Below are 12,343 nucleotides of genomic sequence, written 5' to 3'. Positions count from 1 at the left end.
ATAAACAGGGACAGATAGATGCCATGTACAAGAAAATACGAAAGGAAATAATAGAAAGACACAGAAAAGAGTCTGACGAGAAGGGCGAGTCATCAGCGGAAGAGGTAGAGGATCGTTAGGATCCGAAAGGCAAGATTAATTATGTAGGAAAAGCGCGACAGTTTGACAGACCCAAGTGCCTTGATTACCGTAAACAAGGGCCTGCTATAAAAGAAAGGTATTCCCTTGAAGCTCTATTCCAGGCTACTGAAAAAGCACTGAAACAATGGATAGGGAGCGAGCGACCTCCCACACAACACGAAATAGAGTTGGCCCGGTCAGCCACCCAGTGGGTGTCCAATTCCAATATATACAGCAGTGATATAGTGGCTCAGACTTTCTTAAGCCTTCCACCGAACGAACAGCGTTTGGCTGGTATTTACATGGTCCAACACTTGATAACGTTGTATGAGAGTCAATATTCTGATCCTGGTCACTTGCATAAATTACTAGACGACATTTTACTAGACAGATGGACAGGTTTAGGTACCGAATTAATTAATGTTATTCTGGATCAACGACATAAGTACATAGATTCTCTGACTACATGCATGCCTCCAGTCTCACACCACGGTAGACATAACATACACATAGACAGACAGAACCCCCTACGAGAGGTTCATCCCGTCAAGAATGCGGCCAATGAGTTACAACGGGTGTATGTTTACACCCCCTTAAAGAAATTAGAGATTCTGGAAATGAAAAAGATGTTGCCTTGTCATGATAAAGACCCAGGGGGGTTTCACCGAGAATTAAAAGACATCCTCCGCATAGGAGATTATACGTACGCTGACATTCTGAAGTTATTAAAAGTACTGTTACCTGCAGGGATTTATGAAAAGCTTAAGGAAAAAGACTGGGAAGTAGGCGAGAAAAAGTTAAGTTGGAATGCATTGGAAACAGAAGAAAAAGGCAGGCTCCCTGGAGTTGGTCTTGGGGAAAGAGCTAGAGAACTACCTGAATTCCTGATACAAGTTTTGCCGAGATTATTGATCACTAAAAAGGAAGACTGGGATGCTATTTCAGCCTGTAAACAGAAACAGGAAGAGGACACAAGTGATTTCTATTCTAGATTTGAGAAATGTTTTACTATTAATAGTGGCCTTAAGCCTGGTAGCGAGTCATTTCCACATCTTTTTGTGAGCAAATTAGTTGAGAATTCCTTGCCCCAGATCAAGAATAGAGCACTGAAAGTTGAGAGTACTTGGCAAGCAAACAGCCCTTCACAAATGTTACAGATGTTACAGTATCACCAGAACAGGATTAGAGAAGAGCAGGATCATGAAAAGAGACGCATGAAAGAGACAAGCATGAAAGTGCTGGTTGCCCAAACGGTACCGGCGAATTCAAACAAACATAACACGACACCTGTCAAAGGGAACTGTAATTACTGCAAACAACCAGGTCACTTTGTAAAAGACTGCACTATTCTGAAACACAATATAGCTACAGGCAAGACAAAAGAACGACAGTACACTCCCAGACAGAATAACACGCCACAGAACACGCAACAGACAGTAGCGAATTATCCTCCACCACCGCCTGTTAATGCCACACCACAAATGTGTCAGTACACACAGTCAGACTATCCAGAATATCAACAGTTCTCATGAAACAGCCTCGAGAGGGAAGTTGGCTTGCCCCTTATTGAGGTACCTGTAGATCAAGAGGGTCCTTATGTACATAGTCGTGTATTAGGACAAGACCGAAAATTTCTGATTGACACAGGGGCGAGCAGAACTACCATCAGCCATGACGAGGTTCCGGGGGCACCTCTCTCGGGCTCACAGACTGTATCCCTGGGATTTTCAGGAAAACAGCTAACACAAGCACGTATACAGCTCATTGCTAACCTTTCACAGCCCAAGACACAGAAGGAGGTACGTGCTTTTATTGGCCTCACTTCTTACTGTAGGCAATGGATTCCCCAGTATGCATATCTAGCCAAACCACTCATACAGTTAACTACACAGGAGGCAGCCACTTCGTCTGTACTCCCTTGGACACAAGAACACACCGTGGCATTTGAGGAATTAAAAAGAGCATTATGTCAAGCGCCAGTTTTAGCGACTCCATGTTACAGTAAACCTTTTATGCTTTTCGTAACTGAACGAGATGGAACAGCGTTATCTGTCCTCACACAAGATCAAGCAGGAAAACACAAGCCTTGCGCTTACTTTTCTAGTACACTAGATCCAGTGGCCCAGGCTCTGCCTGCGTGCCTGAAATCAGTTGCAGCAACAGCCCTAGCCATAAGACAAAGTGACTCGATAGTGCTAGGACACCCTCTGACAGTACAGGTTCCACATGCAGTGGAGGTTCTCTTAAACAGGACACAAACACAACATTTGACTGTAGCAAGACTGACAGGATATGAACTGACATTATTTCAACCACACATAGAGATCAGACGTTGTAATATTCTGAATCCTGCAACACTTTTGCCCTCAAGTACAGTAAATGCACCACCACATGACTGTGTGGAAATAATGAATATAGTGACGAAACCAAGACAAGACCTGACAGATATTGCACTTCCAGACCCAGACTTAACGCTCTATGTAGATGGATCATGCATGAGAACGAGTGCAGGAGAATTAGTAGCAGCCTATGCTGTGACCACTGCTACAGAAGTCATAGAGACACAGAAAATAGACACACTGTCAGCACAAGCAGCAGAGCTCATCGCTCTGACACAAGACTGCATAAGAGCTAAGCACTTGAAAGTGAACATTTATACTGACTCACAATATGCTTTTGGCGTTGTTCATGATTTCGGGGTACTTTGGAGGGAGAGAGGTTTCTTGACCTCCCATGGGACCAAGATTCAGCACGGCCAGCTCATTCAAGCCCTGTTGGAAGCAATACATTTACCTACAGCCATTTCTATCCTGAAGTGCAAAGCTCACACCAAAGTTACAGACACCATTTCCCAGGGTAATGACCTGGCAGACCGAACAGCTAAACTTACAGCCCAGACAGCCCAGACACCAACAGACACGACAAGGACAGAGGTACCATTACTGACAACATGTATGACAGTCAGGGATCCCACTCAAGATGTATTCGACATACAGACACATGCCACTGCAGATGAGATAAAGAGATGGACTGAACAAGGAGGGGTCCAGACTGACCAAGGTTGGCTGACTAAGGGAAAAAGCACATGGTTTCTCCCAGATTCTATGGTACAAGTAATCATAAACACAGCTCATAGTCCAGCACACTTAGGAGAAAAAGCAATGCTAGACAGCTTACAGAATATTTGGTTTAACAAGCACCTGCGTGCAGCAGCGAAACAGAAAGTACGAACATGTATGATCTGTTGCCAGTTCAATCCAGGTAAAGGCATTCCGGTGGAACAAGGCGGATTTCATCCTCCTGACCACCCTTTTGAGGTTCTCCAGATGGATTATATCCAAATGGACAGATGTAGAGGTTACAAGTATGTCTTGGTAATTGTGTGTGCACTATCCAGATGGACAGAAGCATATCCAGTTCCAGATTATACTGCTGTGACAACAGCCAGGCAATTAGTGCGCGAGTACTTCCCCAGGTATGGATTGCCTCAGGTCATATATTCAGACAACGGTCAGCCATTCTCCTCTGAATTAATGAAACAAGTGTCTCTTCTGTTAGGATATACCTGGAAGTTCCATTGTGTGCGACACCCAGAAGCAGCGGGCCTTGTAGAAAGACATAACCAGACAATCAAAACAAAACTAGCTAAGATTTGTGCAGAAAAAGGCGTGGATTGGATGGTAGCCTTGCCGGTTGCCCTCTTTTACATGCGTATGGTAGCCCATTCCAGAACAGGTCTATCTCCGTATGAAGTAGTCTTCGGTAGACCACCAAATATGTGGGGTACGCCTATGCCTAAAAGAATAACTGATGTTGACAGTAACATGCTGACAGATTACCTGGCTTCCTTGATGTCTGCACTACTCTCTTGTCGTTCACAGGTTGCTGCCGCCTTCCCTGACAACACCCAGGTCAAGGAACACGCCATATCACCTGGGGATTTTGTTTGTGTCCGAAATTTTGATCGATCAAGCCCCCTTGAGCCACGTTGGAAGCTGCCGAAGTTAGTGCTACTGACCACGAGGACTGCAATCAAGGTCGAGGGACGCAAAGGGTGGATTCATCTTCAGCATTGCAAAAAGTACTTTGGACAATCTGGAACTTTTGAAAAAATTAAGGACAATACAGACTTTGCGCCGCCTTTGCTAGAAAAGACTCCACAGCAGGAGTGTAGGTCTAAGTTAAGATCTAGTAAGTCAGACGTAGTTTAATTGTTTAAGCCCACCCGGTGGTGAATCGGTTAGACTAGATTTCTGACATGTATAAGATCACAGACAAGAATAGCAAGAAAACCCAAATGAAAGCTAAATACTGCAAGCTATTACGCAGTAGATGTATAGTTACTTTGATCATTCTTTTTATTCTGTGCATTGGTATAATCTGTGTCAGTTTATTGCTACATGTTTTCTTTCCTATTTCCTCACATATACACTCTTCCAGTAACAGCACCATAGAGCATACATTTAGTGAATTGCCACCTCATGAATTGTCATATCGACTTGCACTACGTAACAATACATTTATTCGTATGTTACACCATTCTCACCAGACCAGCAATGCAACTGATTGCTGGGTATGTGGCCAACTGCCCCCTTATCAGAAAACGGAGGGAGTTTTGCCATTCTATCCTCTACCTTTCTCACACAATGGGTCATGTGGAGCATGGTTTGCTTTAATGACCTCAATAGATAGAAAGTACATAGCTTATCCAGGTGGCTGGATATATGGAAACCTGAATAAAGTAATGAATGAAGCATGTTTTCCAGACAAAGACGGGTTTCCCCAAAGGAAAGGCACTGATCTAGAAAATGAAGAGTATGAGCAAGGAAATGCATCCGTTAACTTTATAATGTTAAATGTTCAGCCCAAGCAAAATACAGGTCCACCGTTTATTTCAGTCCTACCAGCAAAAGGTGATTTATGTGTTAGTAAGAAAGGCTCAGTACTCATGGGACACTTCCTCTCGGACGCCTGAGAGAGGTACCGACGGACAGAGCGGGGCCTCATATTCCCGAGCGGTTGCCGGGTGAGGTGAGGTCCACTTCCTTGCAAAGCTTGGATTGTGAAAGGAAAATATCTTCTCTTCTACATATGGACATTGGGGCTCCAAGTTCATGGTAGCTGATTGCATTTTATTTATGTTCTCCCTTCACTTTGTTATAACTCACTTTTTGTGGCAGTAGCTTTAAATCTTTGGTCCTGACGAAAGCCTGACGAAAGCCTGACGACACGTCTATTGGGCTGAAACATGTTGACCACCTGCACAGCGCCATAGTGTAGTCATTAGCTCCAACTACCTGGCGTGTTTTTAACTTTAACACTCGGACTTTCTTTATTAAATGTGCTCTTGTCTGAGTCGCTAATTTTAACATTCTTTCACCACAGCACTGCACAGACACTTTTATCACCACTCTATGAGTGTAAGTTTGGCACGAGTTTAAGATCTACATCCACTCCCGCACCATCAGCTGATGGTTTGGGCGGTAGAGTCGGGTGCTACTACAAATATCCCATATGATGAAACTCCGCCAAATTAGGGTGGTTTGATGGGAATATCTCGGCCAACTGCCACTCTAGTATCCGCTTTTTTGTAGTCTTCTTGTGTTACCACACGTTCTAGACCTTTTCATCCATTTTGGTATATAAGTGACTGTTGTTGGAGATGGGATGCTAGGTCTTTAAATATATCTCCTTTGACCCTTCTCAAATTTTTTAGTTCTCACACAGCGAGTGTAACACTGTAGTAGAGTTTAACGATAAAGGACATTCTTCTTTCAAAACATCATGCCATACCTATTTCATTTGCGGTCAGACAGCCTATGTACTTCTGCCCTTAGACTGGGGTGGGACATGTTATATAGCGTTCCTGCTTCCACCCGTTTTTCTAGCCCCATCCAATTATCATAGAGATTCACGACTAGAACATGTTAGACAAAAGAGGGAGACAGATTCCGCAGGGATTGATCAGACTGAAACAGCTTGGGAGCAATATACAGATTTCAACAAAGGATTCTTTTTCTTCATAGGTCCCGTCCAAAACAGTAAACTGATACGCAAGTTAACAAGGACTCTTGAAACAGTTGTAAATATAACTGCATCTGCCCTGGCGAACTTGACCCAGGAGCAGTCTGCCATTAGACTTGTCGTTCTTCAAAATCGCCTCGTTCTAGACGTCATCTTGGCGGATAGGGGCGGAGCTTGTAGAGTGATCCGATATAGTTGTTGCATTTTCATCCCAAATAACGCGCCATCTGTGTATGCAGCGATAACAAGGCTCCACAAGATTGCTCATGACATACATCAAGACCCAGGCACATGGACTTGGTCCAGTTGGCTCTGGGGTGTGATATCTGCTTGGGGATGGAAAGTGTTGTCCTTCCTAGGAGTGATCCTACTTATGATATTTGGTTGCTGTCTCTGTCTGCAGTGTGGCCCGGCCATTTGCGGCCTGTGTGCAACTGCATGTGTTCCACATCCAAGTATACAAAGGGTTAAGGACGAACAAATGATGCTGTATGATCAACTATACGGTCTCATGAATATAGATGTATCCTGAAGGGTTACGTAGGGGACAAGGAGGGAATGAGGAAAATGAAATTTTGCCTAACCAAGATGCCCCCTGCGTGTACCCTATGTTACATGTATGTGCATGGCACCCATGCATATTTCTCTTAGTGGCCTGAATCACAAGGCCTCTGCAATCACGTCCTGGATTAAGGTGCCTGTCATCAAGTTTCCCAAAAGTTAAGCTAACATGAAGGCCCATGTATTTTGCATTGTGCACTTTTAAATAAATATCGTAATGAACCACTTTCTGAATTAAGGGTTTTTCATGACTCCTGACACACTGAAGGCTGCAGTTACGTATCTCTGACCTCGCATGCTTCTAGCTCAGCCGAGAGAAGCCCAGCAAGGGTTGCCAAGGCAGTATTTTTTGCTTAACAGTTATCTGCATGCCCGGTGAAAAAGGTAAACAGAACCCGTCCGCGGAAGATAGGGCCTAGCCTCTCTGTCTCCATTAAAGTAAATCACAGTGCTTGCATCTGCAGAAAGCTCACAGCCCCATGTAATGAACGAAGAAATATATGCCCTTTCTGTCTTTTTAGAGATGAGCAACCTTTGCTTCAGATAATACATCCCCTGACTTAAGATATCAGTTAGTACCAGACGTGCTGGTCGCCTTGACACTAAAGATCTCTCTACTAGACTGAAAGTCAGCTCTCCTCCCAGTTACACGTCAATTGCACGTCATGACCAAATTGCGTGCACAAGTAGGGCAAAGTTCCAACCTGTCATGCAAACTCCTCCTCTGTGTACCACCCACCTATGACACCTACCTATCACCTTCCTATGACTCATCAAGTGTACACCCTCATGCACGCCTACATGCTCTTATCTCATTTTCTGTCTTGCTCTGCCTGAAGCGCTCCTCCCTATGTACAAGGAGTAAAATCTATATATGTTGTTCATTGTTATTAAATGTTAGAAGACCCTTCCTGAACCTCAGTGGTGATGGAACAGATTCTCCCTTAACTCGAGTTATTGGAATAAAGCCCTTTTAACTTGGACACCACGGACTCTCTGCCTCTCATTTGATACATGCTAATTGTTAATGCCTAGAAATTATGCCAGGGTAATATTTTATTTACCACACCTCATGACCAGTTTTCCAGTGCGCCTGGAGTGCCCTTGTGACCGCTGCGTGGAGCAAAAAATCGCCCCGGGGAATGTCAAATCGGTGCAGAAGTGCATGAAAAGGCAACAGCCTCCTGTCCTCATAGAGGTCATCCAGGAGCTGTTTGCCCACCTCCTCCCAAACTCTCAGCCGCGACCAGTCACCGCCATGCGGTAATGCAGTGAGCATCCCCAACGGGATCTCCGGGGCATAGGGCGTGACTTTCCCAGCCTGCGGTGCACTCGGTTCCAGCACGACCGTATGGTGCGTTCCTCCTGGGTGAGGTCCTTCGAATCAAGCCTCTGTTGCAGTGCGATATAGGATAATACATGCCTGGGTATGCCACAACCCCGTGACTCTTCCGGGCCACCTCCTGAGTATAAGTCTGCAGTTGGGCAGCCAAAATAGTACGTTTCAAAGTCGGGTACCGCCAACCCCCCTTCCACCTTCGGTCTCAGCAGGGTCTTGAGCGCAACTCTGCGGCGACCCGAGCCCCAGAGGAACGCCACGATCAAAGAGTCTAGGTTCCGAAAGCTAGATCGGGGGATCCAGATCGGAAGTGTCCTAAAGTAGTACAAAAGCCGGGGGAGCGCCACCATCTTCAGCAGCGCAATCCGTCCCGCTATCGAGAGGGGTAAGGTGGACCAAAAGGACATGCTACCTTTTAACGCCCGGACACTTCTAGAGATGTTGCCCTCAAGGGTGTCAGCAGGGTGATGATAAATGTGCACCCCCAGATACTTAAAACAAACAGGCTCCCATCTGATCGCCCTGGGAGTGTCCGGCTGAGGTTCATCTCTGCGGACCGGGAACAGGCAAGTTTTAGCCCAGTTTACTCGTAGTCCTGACACCTCTCCGAAAGCTGTGAGCACTGCATCCGCCCCGGCTAAGGCCGTCCCTGCGTTATCGAGGAAAAGCAGGAGGTCGTCAGCATATAGTGAAATATACTGGTGTCCCGACAAGGACTGCAATCCTCTATAATGGGTCCCCGTGCGGATCGATATAGCCAGCGGCTCCACAGCAAGGGCGAGCAACAGCGGAGACAGCGAGCAGCCCTGTCTCGTGCCCCGTTCCATGGGGTAGCGCTGAGAAATCAGCGAGCCCGACTTAACCCTGGCCACCGCCGAGGCATATAATATCGTGGTCCATCGGACGAACCCCTCTCCCAGACAAAATCGCTCAAGGACCCTGCGGAGGTAGATCCACTCCAAGCTGTCAAAGGCCTTCTCTAGGTCAATCGAGAGGATCATGGGATCAGGAGCATCAGCGTGATCCCCCTCCAACAGGCGAAACAAACGGCGGATGTTCATTGCTTGCGGGAATTCCGTACATCGTTACTGTTTCCCAACGTGTTGTTTGCTATAAGAATGTTCTGTTTCCTCCTCCACATGGGAGGCTCGATGTATCCATATGGCTTTCTATTCCGACCTTGAAAGCAGAGTTTAACAAGATGAGTCGAATAAGGGCTCTTTTGTCACAGAAAGAAGTCGCCCTAACATCTGCGCGTTAAACATTTGTCCTTCACGTTGCTAACACTCGAACTGAGGTGCATGCCTTGTTAATTACAGACCTAACCCTGCATTTCGGTGCTTCGATTCACACGATTTTTAATGCCTCTTCCACCACGGGTTTGGCACACTTTTTTAAAGTAGTAAGTTCTGGCCTTGTGACCTAATTCCAAACTATATTTGGTGTGATACCGGTGTGTTTTCATTCTATTTTTTGCAGCCTATTTGGCGGTTTCCCGTTAGTTCTTGTTTTGGGAGCCGGCATACTACTGTTAGTTTTCTTGCTGAAAAATGGTTGCACATCGTGTGCCCCTCGACAACCAGCCCCGGCAGCTCAAGCTTTGTAACCAGATGCTTGAATACTATGATCGCTACCTCTGGCTACTTTGAGTGTGGCGTATAGTCTATCCATCCCGTTTTCATACTTTACATGCATGCAGCACGTTTTCCACTGCCTGGATTGCAGTTTTCAATGGGCCCTGGATTTGTGTCTCTGCAATACGGTGTCTCCTAACCTGGATTATGATCTACTAATGAGTCCCTTAGTTGCTCATGAACTAGACTGTTCTGGTATCGGGATTATGGCCTGCGCAGCAGCTCATGGGGTCCTAGGCAATTGTAATATATGGTCTGCGGCACTTGACTTCTTGGAACGTAGTTATCTGGAAGAATAACAGAGTTGTCCTCTGATGGTACTAGAGGCTCCGGCTGTTGAAGAACATGTGTGTTCCTTTCCATTGCTAAATTAGATGGCTGAAATGTTCACGGATGGTAACAACGACTTCCTATTGAAGGCGGTTGCGACATACTGTGCATGTACGCTGTTGGACTGAAGTGGCATTTTTTTTCCTACTTCATAGACAAGTACTGAACTCGTGCAAAAAAAAGAAATTCTCCTCTTTCCACTACTGATTAAATGTTTTTAGCATTTCATTTTTTTGAGGTTTAATCATAACATGGCCATCCATGGATGTTTTTCACTTACTTGGTTACTTTTTAATTCGGATTATTACACCTAATTATCAAGATTGGCAAAAGTTCTGTACTTGGCTCCGTCTCATTCGAACTTGAACTCTGCATTATATGAAATTTCCCCCCTTTAATGCGAGCTCTCTGATCAAGGGAGGGTGTAGTGTGGCCTAAGGCCTCTTTTGAATGCATGTTATGTTAGCATGGCTTATTAGAAGTTTAAACGCCATTTTACCTTTTGCCGCTTTTGCACACAACACTGCACATAACGGTTTTTGTAAGTTAGGCTTCGTGAAGGTCTACACATCAGAAAAGGTTTGTTTTTGACATCTCTAGACTTACATTGTGCCCCTAGTCTGCCCAGTGAGTGCTGAAGCCGTCAAGGTTATCATAACACGGTAGATGCTGTTCGACATGATCGAGTAATGCTTTTAGACACAACAATTTGGCAGCTGTGAGCCAACTGAGATTCTGGCACCTTTATTATTCCACAGTTGCCATGATTACACACACTTGGAACATTTTCCGTTTCCAGGGATGCAGAGAGCTTTTGCTGATCCAGATGTGATTTACTCTTACTGAGCGGAAAGGTAATGGGGTCCCCCAAACAAGCCTAAGAGACCTTCTTTAGTTTATAAACATAGTTCCTATATAGGGAGGGTGTTATAACTAGGTGCTATACTACCTGTTTTCACCAGCATTATAATATGCTTTCTCCTTTTGTGTTTTATGGAATTGTAACAATGCTGACCATATTATTTCTAATCATATGTCTGCTTATGTTTGCTAAGATACTGCACCTGAGATCACATTGTTAAAATAAATATTTTAACCTTACCGTGTCTCTTGGTTACTCCTGTTCTGAACTGGTATGAGAGTATAACGAAAGAGTGTTCTCACTTCCCACCATTCCTGAGTTTGCTCTAAGTCGCATGTTCTTGGTTGTCTAATCATTGGTTGCTTTGCTATAGGACGAAGAACTAATGGGACACTTATGCTAGCTGGTTGGGGTTTTTCTAGGTACTGAGGTAAGTTTCTGGTACACCACAATTCACCGATGTCCTAGGTCTCTGTGCACAGTTGTGTGTATGAGCAGGATCCTTGCAATAAGACCAGACACCCTTTAGTGTGCTCTTCCACCAAATGTTTTGCCTGCTCCCCTCCAGTTTCCTAAAAATTCATTTTTGTTGGACTTAAGACACTGTGTACTTTATCGCTACTAACCAATGCCCAAGTGCTCACAACTTAAAACACGGTTAAAACTGGTTTGAACCAATTGGCACATTTAATTTACTCATAGTTCCCTAGTAAAGTGGTACTACGTGTACCCAGGGCCTATAAATGAAATGCTACTACTGGGCCTGCAGCACTTATTGTGCGACTCACTTACATAACCCTCTAAAACATGTCTCAGTCCTGACATTGCAGCATGTGTGCAGTTTTAAACTGCAAATGCGTTGCCAAAATGAGCCTTTTCCCAAGACTAAAGCTTCCATTTGAAAACATATCTCACCCCTAAGGCATGTCCTAAAGATACCATAGGGTAAGGGGCATTGGATTTAGAAAGTGGGACATGTACTCAAAAGTTTTACATGTCCTGGTAGATAAAAACTGTAAGATTGTTTTTTCACTAATGCGATACCTATGTTTCCCATAGGATAACGGTCTACCTTATTACATCAAATAAGTGATACCTTTTGTTTGAGAATAGGTAGATATGTCAGGTGTGGTCTCTAAAGATTCGTAATTCATAGTTCTGAAAGTACCACTTTTAGAAAGTTGGCATTTTCATTTTCTATCCATTTGGTGCCTGCAGTCTGCGTTCTGGGTAACATGACTGTCAATAGAGAGGCATTTTTGTATTTCTCCCAGACAGTGAGACAAAGAGGGGACTAGGTGCTAGAAGGATTGATGTGGCAGAGCTGTTCCCTGGCTGACTTACATTTCAATGGGCTACCTCAAGTACACTCGCACAGAACTTGATACCAGCACCAATTTTTGTCACCCTAGAGCTCTTGGAGCCTGGGCAGGGGAATGGGAGAAATTTTCTGAGCCAGATGTAGAAAGACCT

This window comes from Lissotriton helveticus, chromosome 4_1 (genome assembly GCF_964261635.1).
Source record: "Lissotriton helveticus chromosome 4_1, aLisHel1.1, whole genome shotgun sequence".
Classification (NCBI taxonomy): Eukaryota; Metazoa; Chordata; class Amphibia; order Caudata; family Salamandridae; genus Lissotriton; species Lissotriton helveticus.
Note: the sequence above shows the minus strand (reverse complement) of the source record.